Here is a 12500-nt window from a genome sequence, read left to right as displayed (position 1 = left end):
CATTTTGCCCCCACTGCCAACTGGGTACGTTGTTCAAAATACCGTTTTTCTTCATGCTGATGTGAAAGGTAGACCATATCGCGCGGAAGATTTTCGTGAGCCACTGTTTCAACGTGTTCCGCCCACCGAGGTTCTTGCGCTCGGCGCCTATCAAATGAATCATGTGTGGGCGGTTACCTGCAAGACTGCTGAAGGCGCAAAGAAGTTTTTGGCCGAACCGGAATTGACGGTCAAGGGTCGGAGATGTATCGTAATTGATCCAAGTCACCGCGACGTCCGTCTGAAGCTTCACTGGCTGCTCTACCATGTACGCGAAGATGTGCGAAACGCCCTGAACCCCTACGGAACCGTCTTGGAAATAGGACTGGATAAATGGCGTCTTGACGGCTACAGCCTACAGAACACCATGACACGCACAGTTGTGGTGCGACTGAAGGCGGACGTTACGTTGGATGATATACCACATCAGCTGCGCGTCGGAGGTGAGCTAGCCCTTGTCGTAGCGCCCGGAAGAGCGCCAAGGTGCTTGCGCTGCCAACAGATTGGCCACATAAGAAAGGACTGCCGCGTGCCGCGGTGCAACGTCTGCAAACGCTTTGGACACGCCGTAGAAAACTGCTCGAGGACGTATGCGGCAGCTGCCATGGCCACGGTGAGCACGGAGAAATCCGAGCTCACCATGGACGAAGCGGAAGCAGAAGAATGGCTGAATTCTGCAACATCAGGAGTACAAGGCACCAGCACCAAAGGAAGTAAGCAACCGGAAAATACTACCGCGGAAAATTTGACAGCCACTGTACAGGTGGAAATTGCAGCAGACGCAAACGCCAAAATACAGGGCTCCGAATTCATCGAGGGTGGTGCCAACAACACAAGTGAAAATAAAGAGACAGCGGGAGTTCACCACAAGAGTGCCGAAGTGGACGCCATGGATTGCCGTGAAGCAGAAGACAGCAGTGCGCTGGGAAAGAGACTACGAGACGACGCCGGTGCAGAGACAAAGGACGCCAACAGCAGTGAACCACCGACAAAAGCGTTCACCAGTCGCCGGCTGCGGCCGACCCCAAAGCCAAACGTCCCGGAGGGGGAGAAGAGGGCGGCTAAGCTGCCCACTTGACAACACGGCTAACGTACCGAGGGTGTACCCCAATATCGGGGCACCGACTGTTTGGTGAGCGCATCCTTTTTCAAGATAAAGATGGCTGTTAGACTTGAGAGAGCAGTTCGTTTCGCCACTCTAAATGTGCGCGGGCTTTCGTCTAAAAGGCGCCAATACCAATTAAGTAGGCTATTTGCGGAACATGATTTAGACGTGATCGCCGTGCAAGAAACAAAAGTACACAGGGAGGCCGAAACTGAGCGAATGGTTGCGCCTTTCAACACAACGTATAATGTCTGTGTGTCACATGCCGATGGCTTATCGGGAGGGTGTGCAATGTTTATAAAAAGATCGATGGGCGCAGTTGAAACAAGTATAAGAAGCAGTGAGAGCGGACGCTTCGTGGTTTGTGATTTTTCGTTAATTAATTTTGAATGGCGCGTGATTTGCTTGTACGCCCCAAATCGTGACAACGAAAGAAAAGCATTCTTTGAAGAGATTGGTGGTTTCCTTGATTGTAGTAGATATGTGATATTAATTGGTGACTTCAACTGTGTGTGTGCGATCGAGGACCGCTCCAAACGTGTAAATTTGCACGATCAAAGCGCACTGTTTTTGACGGAATTGATTGCTGAGAATGGACTAGAAGATGTGGCCCTCTGCATGTCTAATGGCGGGGTTGAGTTCACGCATTTTCACGGCCAAAGGCACGCACGTTTGGATAGTGCCTACATCCCACTTGACCTTGTGATGTGTTGTGACGAATACGTTGTTATACCAGTGTCTTTTAGCGACCACTGTTTGGTAAAATTCACGCTTGGGACAAAGGAAAAAATGCCTAAGTTCAACTGGCACCTCTGGAAATTAAATAACAGCATCATGAAAGATAAATTTTTTTCTAGAAAAGTAAATGAAGCGTTAACGATGCTGTATGAAGTTGGAAAAGACGACTGGGAAACGAGGTGGGAAGTTTTTAAACAAGATGTTAAATTGAGTGCTATAGAACGTACGACTATCCTTAATTTTGAGAAGAAACAAGACGAGAAGAAATTGCAGTCGCAACTGCAAGCACTATTAAAGGAAGAGAGTGTGAAACCGGGCTCTTTCACTAAAGAAATCAAAAATACCAAAAACAAGCTGGAACTTTTAGATAAAGAAAAGTACAGAGGTGCTATTATTAGGTCAAGAACAGAAAAGCTTTGGATGGGCGAAACACCGACAAAGCGGGCACTAAGTGATGAAAAGCAATATGCACAAAGAAAAGAAGTTAAGGAAATAATGTACAATGGCAGACTGACGAAAGAAAAAAGTCAGATAATGAACGCGTTTCTTGAACACTATCGCGATTTGCTTGGAAAACGTATTCCGATGGGGAATGGATTTAGTGAAGATTTCCTTTCTTTAGTGCCCAAGTTTGACGACGAAACTAAAAAAAGTTTGGAGGCCCCTATCAGTATACAGGAGATTAAAAAAGCTATTGATGACTTAAGCACTGGAAAGACACCTGGCCCAGATGGAATCGGAGCAGAATTCTATAAAATGTTTAAAGAAGAGATTGCCAGCGCGCTGTTCCAAGTTATCGAAGAGGGGTATAAAAAGAAGCTACCACGGTCTTTCACTGAAGCGCACACTGTTTTAATCCCCAAATCGAACGATGACATCAAACTTCAGTCTGTGACGTCATATCGCCCCATTAGCCTCTTGAATACAGATTACAAAATTTTCATGAAGGTTTTGGCCAAAAGAATGCAGAATGTTGTTCAAAACATTGTAGGACCGCACCAGACATGTGGCATAAGAGGTCGTAGCATTACGACAAATATACACGTAGTAAGAAGTGTCTTAGAGATTTGCGATGACTTTGGAGACCGAATAGCAATGATGCAGTTAGATTTACAAAAAGCTTTTGACCGTGTCTCCCATGAAGTGTTGTTCAACGTGTTAGAACATGTGCAAGTTGGAACCGTGTTTATCGATGGATTAAAGATGGCGTACTCGCAGTGTGTAACACGCCTGGTAGTTAATAGGACGCTAAGTGAAGAAATTGACATACTCAGTTCCATCAGACAAGGATGCCCGGCGTCAGCCTTACTTTTTGCCATATACCTAGAACCATTTTGCTTATCAATTATCCAAAATTCAAACGTGCACGGATTTAGATTACAGAGTACTGAAGTAAAGATTCTTGCATATGCTGACGATGTGGCCGTACTCTGTCAAGATAGGCAGAGTATATGTGAAGTTGTTCATACAGCCAAACAATTTTGTTCCATGACAGGTAGCATGATTAACTGGGATAAAACAACTGCGTTTTGATATGGCAATTGGGATATGAAGCCTGATGTATACGTAAATGTAAGATGGGAAACCCGCCCACTGAAGTACCTAGGGGTGCCACTCGAGGTTTATCGTGACAACAACGAGTACTGGAAGGACGAAGCAGAAACAATCATGCAAAAAACAAACGCCTGGGGTGGGCGGGAGCTCTCTATTTTTGCACGGGCGTATGTATGCAACCTGTTTTTAATAGCCAAAATATGGTATGTGTTCCAAGTCCTTTGTATGTCGCGGGTGAATGTGCAGAAATTTCACAGGATTTTCGCCGTGTTTCTGTGGAGATCGACCTGGGAACGAACAAGTCGCTCAAATTTATTCTTACCGGTCCGAAACGGTGGATTGGGTTTGTGTCATTTATTTATTAGGCAAGTTGTGTATCGTTTTATTTTTCTCCGTGACCAATGAAATGGCTTTTTACAAACTGTGATAAAATTAAGGCTGTGTTCACACGTTCCAGAATTTGTTGTGTCATCGAATGACAATATGTACCATTATGTGACTGGATTCTTGCGTGAAGTAGTGCATTCTTTTCAATTTCTGAAAGTGCGCTTTTCGCTAGAGTATTTGTCCTCTGTAAAACGGAAAACACTTTACAAAGACCTTGTCGACTGTTTCTTGCCAACACCGCGGTACAGAACTTTATTCAATGTCGGACCCGGACAGGACGTGCTAAGAAGGGTTAAAAAGATGAACGTAAAACCGGGAACAAAAACTTTCTTCTTTAAACTTCATTCTGGGACGCTCCCAGTAAAGCAATGGTTAGCTGATAAGGGACTCTACGTTCCATGGACGACAAACTGTCTACTTTGTAAGACGCCCGAAACGGTAGAACACGTTTTTCTTTACTGCTGGGACGCCGTTTTCCATTGGGACATTCTGCAGCGCACATTGAAAAAGGACCTACCCATCACGAGTCATGGCATTCGTTTTCTGAGTGTGGACAATGAAGACGGCGTCCCGTACGACATGTTCATGCTGATAGCACTTCACAGCATCTGGCAGACTAGAATGGCGGTCCGCAATGCCGACCTTCACGCACGTCCTGTCAGGGAAAATTTCATTGTAAACATGGATTATATACGCGAACTGTATAAAGCGCAACCAGAGCCTCCTGACTGGCTACCTCTCTTGGAAAAATTGTGTAACTTGAAGAAATTTTAATGTGAACACACCGGATCAAGACTTGATCCAAATGTTTCCTTTTATCATTCATGTTTCTCTGTTTCCACGACCTGTAAAAGAAAACAGGCAATAAAGAAAAAAAAAGAGACTCGGTGGCGCAACGGTAGCGCGTCTGACTACAGATCAGAAGGTTGCGTGTTCAAATCACGTCCGGGTCAATAACCTTTTTCTTTCCGCTGACGCATTATATTGTCATCTGGTTTGCCACTCGGCTACATTATTGCGATAGGCATTGCGCGTCATCTGCACTCCACTGAGAGTGGAGCCACCGGAGTGGCTCCCAAGAGTAGAACCGTTGGTAGCATTGCGCGAATTTTGATTAGACTGAGCCAGCACAATGCTTTGTAATGTGTGCACATAGAGAAAATGTATATTCTACTTTTGTATTCATTTTGGTGAGCGTTGCCTCTTGTGAAACTATGTACCACAGCCAGGCAATAAAGAAAAAAAAAGAGAGTGCACTCCCATCGTTCTTTTTGCATAACCATATACTGCATGCAGCTTGAACAAAGGTGCGGATACACCAGTTCTGTCGTGACTCGGTGGCGCAACGGTAGCGCGTCTGACTCCAGATCAGAAGGTTGCGTGTTAAAATCACGTCCGGGTCACTTTTTTCTTTCCGCTGACGCATTATATTATCATCTGGTTTGCCACTCGGCTACATTATTGCGATAGGCAGAGCGTCATCTGCACTGCACTGAGAACGCACCCCGATCGTTCTTTTGCATAAGCATATACTGCATCCAGCTTGAACAAAGGTGCGGATACGGCAGTTCTGTCGTGACTCGGTGGCGCAACGGTAGCGCGTCTGACTCCAGATCAGAAGGTTGCGTGTTCAAATCACGTCCGGGTCAATAACTTTTTTCTTTCCGCTGACGCATTATATTATCATCTGGTTTGCCACTCGGCTACATTATTGCGATAGGCATTGAGCGTCATCTGCACTCCACTGAGAGTGCACTCCAATCGTTCTTTTTGCATAACCATATACTGCATGCAGCTTGAACAAAGGTGTGGATACGGCAGTTCTGTCGTGACTCGGTGGCGCAACGGTAGCGCGTCTGACTCCAGATCAGAAGGTTGCGTGTTCAAATCACGTCCGGGTCAATAACTTTTTTCTTTCCGCTGACGCATTATATTATCATCTGGTTTGCCACTCGGCTACATTATTGCGATAGGCATTGAGCGTCATCTGCACTCCACTGAGAGTGCACTCCAATCGTTCTTTTTGCATAACCATATACTGCATGCAGCTTGAACAAAGGTGTGGATACGGCAGTTCTGTCGTGACTCGGTGGCGCAACATTCTGCTTCCGGCTCCCGAGCTAAACGGATCGCGGGATCATGGGCTCCAATGGAGCGGCGTATGCGGCTGTTAGCCGCGGCAACAGGCTTTCGACGGAGGAAGATAAGGATTTCCAGATTATTTTGCCTCGACTACCTACAGGACGCATCGTTTTAAACACAGTTTTTTTGCACGGCGACGCTCGTGTTCGCCCGTTCCGTGTGGAAGATTTCCGGGACGCGCTTCAAGCTGTTGGTATGCTCTCTGGCGTCGTCGCCCTTGGAGCATACCAAATCAACCATGTATGGGCGGTGACGATGAAGACAGCCGAGGCTGCCGAAAAGCTGGCGGCCCTGAAGGAGCTGCAGGTGGAGGGGCGTCGCTGCCTGGTCATCGACCCCAAGGAACAACAGGTGAAGCTTCGTATCCACTGGCTTCTGCATGGGGTGGACGACGAAGACGTCAAGACCGCGCTGGCCTCCTTCGCAAAGTGACGGAAGGAATATCCCTCCCCCCAAAGAACCAGCAGCTACAGTCGAGAGCGTGAAGACGGCCCCGCAAGAAAATGAGAGCCACCAGCCAGCTACGGATGCAACGCAGGCAGAGGTGGACGACAACGCGACCCCTGCTAGCGCCCGCGTCGAATCCGTCTCGGCACCGGTCAAGAGATCCCTGCAGCACGAGGAGAAAGTCAACGGAAAGGCCGGCGGTGACTCCGAGGCACCACCCGCTAAGACGCTACCTGGAAGGCGCTCCACCCTCAAGCCTAAGCCGAACCTGGAGACTGACCGTAGGCTTACCCCGAAGCCGACCAAAGAGGAACCCGGGCGACGGCCACCGGATGGCCACGGAGGCGTCTAGCGGTCAGCTAGACGTTAAGGTGAGCACCATGCTCCGGGCCTTCTCCCCTCCGGTTTTCACCAATAATGGCTACCAACCCGTCGCTTAGCCTCGGCACGCTAAACGTTCGAGGTCTGGCCGCCAAAAGGAAACAGAGTCAGGTTTACAGACTACTAGTGGACCACGACCTCGACGTTTTAGCCGTGCAAGAAACCAAGGTAGACGGCGAGGAGGAGACCGGGAGCATGGTGCAAAGGTTCACGTATAACTACTATACGGTAGTGAGCCACGCCTTAGGGACTTCGGCAGGGTGTGTGCTGTTCGTGAGGAAGCTCCCTGGTCTTGTTATAGATGGTTACTTCTCCTGTACTTCTGGTCGACTTGTCTTTTGTGACTTCAGCTATTGTAATCTCCAATGGCGCGTGTTTTGCATTTATGCGCCTAATACTGTGCAAGAGAGGGCAAATTTCTTTTTGAGTTTAAAGCATCATTTACATGTGCAAAAAATGATAGCCTGTGTAGGCGACTTCAACTGCGTATTGAAAGCTGAGGATAGGTCTACGCGTCGCGTGGTTTGTGACAAAAGTAGTGATATCCTGGCGCAGATTACACACGAATTCGAATTAGAAGATATCGCAGAATGTTTTCGCGGTCACGGAGACGTAAGCTACTCACTTTCAGGGCACAAGTCACGCACGCTTAGACCGTATCTATCTTTCATATGATTTAGTTGAAAAATGCCAGTGCTACACAGTTACGGCCATATCATATTCTGACCACTGCCTGGTAAAATGCACGGTGGGCAGGAAGAAAGAACGAAACAAGTTCGTCTGGGAACTGTGGAAATTTAATGCAGAGCTGTTACGGGATGAAACTTTTAACGAAAATGTAGTGGCTGCTCTGAATTCTTTTGGAACAGACAGTTCTACGAAATTTGGTGAGGAATGGGAGTTGCTGAAGCAAAGTATTAAATTGAAGGCAATCGAAAGAAGTAGCGTACTGCGATATGAACAAAAGGCCAGAGAAAAGGATTTAACAACATTGCTAGAAAAATTTGCGAAGCTTGAATGCATGCAACCTGGCGCCTATCAACAAGATATGCGCGCCGTTAAGAAGAAGCTCGAGGTATTCGACGAAGATCGCTTCCGAGGTGCGCTAGTGCGCGCCAGAGCAGAAAGGCTATCATGCGGGGAAACGCCAACGAAAAGAGCACTGGGGCTAGAAAAAAAGCACTCGAGACGTAAGCAGATTGAGGCTATCGAATATGAAGGGGTGGTATTAACGGATAACAATAATATAGGGCATGCTTTCTTTGAGCATTACAAAGAACGTTTTGCATTCAGGCCTGTCAACATGCACGATTTCAAGAAATTATTTTTGCAACGAATCCCACAGCTGTCGAGTGAGGTTAAAGAAACCTTAGAACGACCATTAACACAACATGAAGTGATGAAAGCCATCGAAGACCTGAATCCTGGGAAGTCGCCAGGTCCAGACGGTCTTTGTGCCGCTTGGTACAAATCGTTCAAAAGCCACCTAGCTCCTATCTTAACAGCAGTTTTCAATGAAGCATATGAACTGAAAATACTTCCACCATCCTTTGGCCAGTCCCATACAGTACTAATACCGAAAACAGAAGAGACCGAAAAGCTCAAGCACCTTTCCTCCTACAGACCCATAGCGCTTACTAACTGCGACTACAAAATATTGATGAAGGTGTTGGCACGACGGGTCCAGTCAGTTATTCAGGAAGTAGTCGGCCCACACCAGACGTGTGGTATTCGTGGAAGAACCATTTTCACTAACATCCATAAAATGAAGTGTGTGCTGGAGTGTTGTGACGCCATGTGCGATGCAGTAGCCATCCTCCAGCTAGACTTGGAGAAGGCGTTTGATTGTGTTTCTCACGACATATTGCTTACCATCCTTGAACACGTTAATTTTGGCCACATAATCGCTGAAGGGGTGACCATGGCGTACCGGAGCTGCTATACCAGACTTATAATTAATCAGATGTTGGGGGCCCCCATTAACGTGAAGCGCTCCGTTCGCCAGGGTTGTCCACTCCTGTTTTGTGTCTACATAGAAACGCTATGTCTGGCCATCATCGAAAATGAATGTATTAAGGGGTTTAGTCTTCAATCAGCAGAAGTGAAGCTACTGGCATACGCTGACGATGTGGCTGTGTGCTGTAAAGACAAACAAAGTGTATTGAATACTGTTAATATCGTCAAAAAGTTTGGTAACGTCACTAACAGCTACGTTAACTGGCAGAAATGTTTGAGGTTTTGGCATGGAAGATGGGCGTCTACACCAGACCACTTTTCGAACGTAAACTGGGTCACGACGCCAGTTAAGTACCTTGGAGCACCCCTTGATGCCTACAAGGACAGTAGCGAGTACTGGAAGGAGCGGACAAAAGAACTAAAAGAAAAAGCCGACCGATGGAACGCCTGTCACTTGTCAATGTTCGCGAGAGCTACAGCGTGCAACATGTTTCTCGTGTCAAAGATCTGGTACGTAATGCAGGTCCTACAGTGCTCTCGTATTAATGTGCAGAAACTGCACCGCGTGTTCGCTGTATTCGTGTGGGCATCGAGCTGGAAGCGATGCAGCCGAGATAATCTCTTCCGACGTGTGAAGGATGGTGGTCTGGGGTTGGCGCACCTTTTCTTGCGTCAACTGGTGAACAGATTCTCCTTCTTTCGAGATACAAACGACCCATTTCTGCGCACGGTGATCCAAATGAGGCTGTCAAGATCACTTCCCGAATTCGTTGTAGGTACGGAAATAATGCCAGGACCAGTCCGTGGTTTCTTTCGGGAAATAGTTCAGAGTGTTTCTTTTTTGCGCGTTCGTTTTTCAAGTGCATATTTGTGGAGTGTAAAACGAAAAAAGTTATATCGTGATTTATGTGACAGTGTTTTGCTGGTACCTATGTACAGAGCCCCGTACAGTGGAGGCCCAGGCCTAGATGTATTGAAAAGGGTGAAGAAGATGCCAGTTCAACCAGCCACTAAATCGTTCTTTTTTAAATTACACACCGGTACTCTACCTGTTAAAATCTTCCCTGAACAACGTAGGTTCTACATGCCATGGGGAACCCACTGCCTTATATGTAAAAAAACAGAAAGCATAGATCACGTCTTCATCCACTGTTGGGAAGGGGTCTTTTTCTGGGACGTGTTACAAAGGACTCTAAAAAAGGAGCTACCTATAGATCCCCACGGAATCAGGTTTCTGCCAGTATATGACGACGAAGGTTTCCCGTACGACCTGATCATGCTTACGGGCCTCCACTGTTTATGGCGCGCAAGAATGGCGGGTTACCATTGTGACCCGGATGCCCGACCGGCGCGTCTGTACTTTTGTGAATCCATGCAACGGTATGTGGAAGTGATCAAGTTGCAACAGCCTGTTCCTGAGTGGCTGTCGAGGGTTGAACCCCTTACAGCACTAAAGGAATTTTAATCCGACAACGTCGTGCCACAGTAGCGGACGGCAGCGAATGTAAATATTACTGTTCTTTGTTCCGTTTGTGTATTCATCCCTTTTTGCTTCTTTGGTCTTTGTTTATATCATTTAGGAATTTGTGTTGTGATATATCGAGGACTGGCAATAAAGAAAAAAAAAAAAACTCGGTGGCGTAACGGTAGCGCGTCTGACTCCAGATCAGAAGGTTGCGTGTTCAAATCACGTCCGGGTCAATAACTTTTTTCTTTCCGCTGACGCATTATATTATCATCTGGTTTGCCACTCGGCTACATTATTGCGATAGGCAGAGCGTCATCTGCACTGCACTGAGAACGCACCCCGATCGTTCTTTTGCATAAGCATATACTGCATCCAGCTTGAACAAAGTCGCGGATATAGCACTTCCGTCGGGACTCGGTGGCGCAACGGTAGCGCGTCTGACTCCAGATCAGAAGGTTGCGTGTTCAAATCACGTCCGGGTCAATAACGTTTTTCTTTCCGCTGACGCATTATATTATCATCTGGTTTGCCACTCGGCTACATTATTGCGATAGGCATTGAGCGTCATCTGCACTCCACTGAGAGTGCACTCCAATCGTTCTTTTTGCATAACCATATACTGCATGCAGCTTGAACAAAGGTGTGGATACGGCAGTTCTGTCGTGACTCGGTGGCGCAACGGTCCTTGTACAGTTTTTTGCGTGACACATCTGTCAAATATTGCAAAGAAAAACGCACCTATAAGAAGCGGAAAGATGACACCACTTCTTTTAGATATCCACGTACTGGTCCTTGCTGACAAACCGAAGACACAACAAACTCTGGTAGCACTTTACCCAGCCTCAGTTGAATCATAGTTCTGAGAAAGGTATGATCTACATCTCTGAGAAAAACAAATCGACTGACGAGTTGTCTCACATACAGATGCACTAGACCAAGCCCACCTTCACTCCCTCTTTTAAACAGATTTGTTCGGCTCGTTTTTTCCCATAGAGAGTTCCAGATAAAGACCGCGAACACTCTGTGCATTTTTTGTACATTTAACCTGCTGCAATGCAAAACTTGCATTACATACCATAGCTTGCTTACAAGAAATAGGTTGCACGTCGTGGCACGTGCGAAAATCGACTTATCCCATCCTTTCCACTTTTGTGCATTTTCACGTAACACCTCTGTTTGTTTTTTCCAATAAGGCTCATTGTCATAGTAGTACTGTAGGGGTACTCCTAGGTATTTTGTGTTATTTCCTGTGCCATTGTATCGTGAATTATACTGTGCAGGCAAAGGAAAAGATGTTTTGAAACGCGTTAAAAAAATGCTAGTTGCGCCAGGGGTTAAGACCTTTTTTTTAAGCTGCACACAGGAACCTTACCTGTTAAAACATGGTTAGAGGAAAAGGGTTTATTTGTTCCCTGGGGTACTCATTGTTTGTTATGCAAAAAACCAGAGACAATTGAGCATGTGTTTTTAGATTGCTGGGGTGGAGTGTTCTTCTGGGACATCTTACAAAGAACCTTGAAAAATGAGTTGCCATTAAGTCCGCACGGAATCCGTTATCTCACGGTCGAATACTACGATGGTGTGCCTTTCGATCTGGTTATGCTCCTGGGCCTGCACAGTATATGGCGAACTCGGACGGCTGTACACAATGCGGATATTGACGCTAGACCGGTTGGCGAATATTTTTGCGAATCGGTGTCCCATTTTGTCGAAGTGCAGAAGGTGCAGGAGTATGTACCAGAGTGGGTTCCAAGATTAGAAATGTTGTTGCAGATGCCGAAATACTGATGGCTTGTAGTCAGCAAACAGCTGACGGCTCTCGGCACTATTATCTTGTTAATCTGTTCTTCTGATCTCGTAAACTCTGTGAAAAGCGAGGCAATAAAGAAAAAAAAAAGACTCGGTGGCGCAACGGTAGCGCGTCTGACTCCAGATCAGAAGGTTGCGTGTTCAAATCACGTCCGGGTCAATAACTTTTTTCCTTCCGCTGACGCATTATATTATCATCTGGTTTGCCACTCGGCTACATTAGTGCGATAGGCATTGAGCGTCATCTGCACTCCACTGAGAGTGCACTCCAATCGTTCTTTTTGCATAACCATATACTGCATGCAGCTTGAACAAAGGTGCGGATATAGCAGTTCTGTCGTGACTCGGTGGCGCAACTTGTTTATATCATTTAGGAATTTGTGTTGAGATATGTCGAGGACTGGCAATAAAGAAAAAAAAAAAAGACTCGGTGGCGCAACGGTAGCGCGTCTGACTCCAGATCAGAAGGTTGCG

General features: G+C 46.6%; 8 non-coding genes across 8 annotated transcripts in view; all 8 read left to right on the top strand.

The window, feature by feature from the left end:
• Window positions 1-4704: 4704 nt before the first annotated feature.
• On the top strand, window positions 4705-4776 carry TRNAC-ACA (transfer RNA cysteine (anticodon ACA)). Its single transcript has one exon. It is a non-coding gene; the product is annotated as a tRNA-Cys (tRNA).
• Window positions 4777-5154: 378 nt separating this feature from the next.
• TRNAW-CCA (transfer RNA tryptophan (anticodon CCA)) lies at window positions 5155-5226 on the top strand. Its single transcript has one exon. It is a non-coding gene; the product is annotated as a tRNA-Trp (tRNA).
• Window positions 5227-5400: 174 nt separating this feature from the next.
• On the top strand, window positions 5401-5472 carry TRNAW-CCA (transfer RNA tryptophan (anticodon CCA)). The gene has a single exon. It is a non-coding gene; the product is annotated as a tRNA-Trp (tRNA).
• A 181-nt stretch (window positions 5473-5653) lies between these two features.
• Window positions 5654-5725, top strand: TRNAW-CCA (transfer RNA tryptophan (anticodon CCA)). The gene has a single exon. It is a non-coding gene; the product is annotated as a tRNA-Trp (tRNA).
• A 4653-nt stretch (window positions 5726-10378) lies between these two features.
• TRNAW-CCA (transfer RNA tryptophan (anticodon CCA)) lies at window positions 10379-10450 on the top strand. Its single transcript has one exon. It is a non-coding gene; the product is annotated as a tRNA-Trp (tRNA).
• A 178-nt stretch (window positions 10451-10628) lies between these two features.
• On the top strand, window positions 10629-10700 carry TRNAW-CCA (transfer RNA tryptophan (anticodon CCA)). Its single transcript has one exon. It is a non-coding gene; the product is annotated as a tRNA-Trp (tRNA).
• A 1414-nt stretch (window positions 10701-12114) lies between these two features.
• On the top strand, window positions 12115-12186 carry TRNAW-CCA (transfer RNA tryptophan (anticodon CCA)). The gene has a single exon. It is a non-coding gene; the product is annotated as a tRNA-Trp (tRNA).
• Window positions 12187-12450: 264 nt separating this feature from the next.
• Window positions 12451-12500, top strand: part of TRNAW-CCA (transfer RNA tryptophan (anticodon CCA)) — a 72-nt gene continuing 22 nt past the window's right edge. Inside the window, exon 1 of the tRNA in view lies at window positions 12451-12500. This exon is cut by the window's right edge and continues 22 nt beyond it. This is a non-coding gene — a tRNA (tRNA-Trp).

This window comes from Dermacentor andersoni, chromosome 6, assembly GCF_023375885.2.
Source record: "Dermacentor andersoni chromosome 6, qqDerAnde1_hic_scaffold, whole genome shotgun sequence".
NCBI lineage: Eukaryota > Metazoa > Arthropoda > Arachnida > Ixodida > Ixodidae > Dermacentor > Dermacentor andersoni.
The sequence above is the reverse complement of the archived record's forward strand: the minus strand, read 5'-3'. Positions and strand labels throughout refer to the sequence as shown.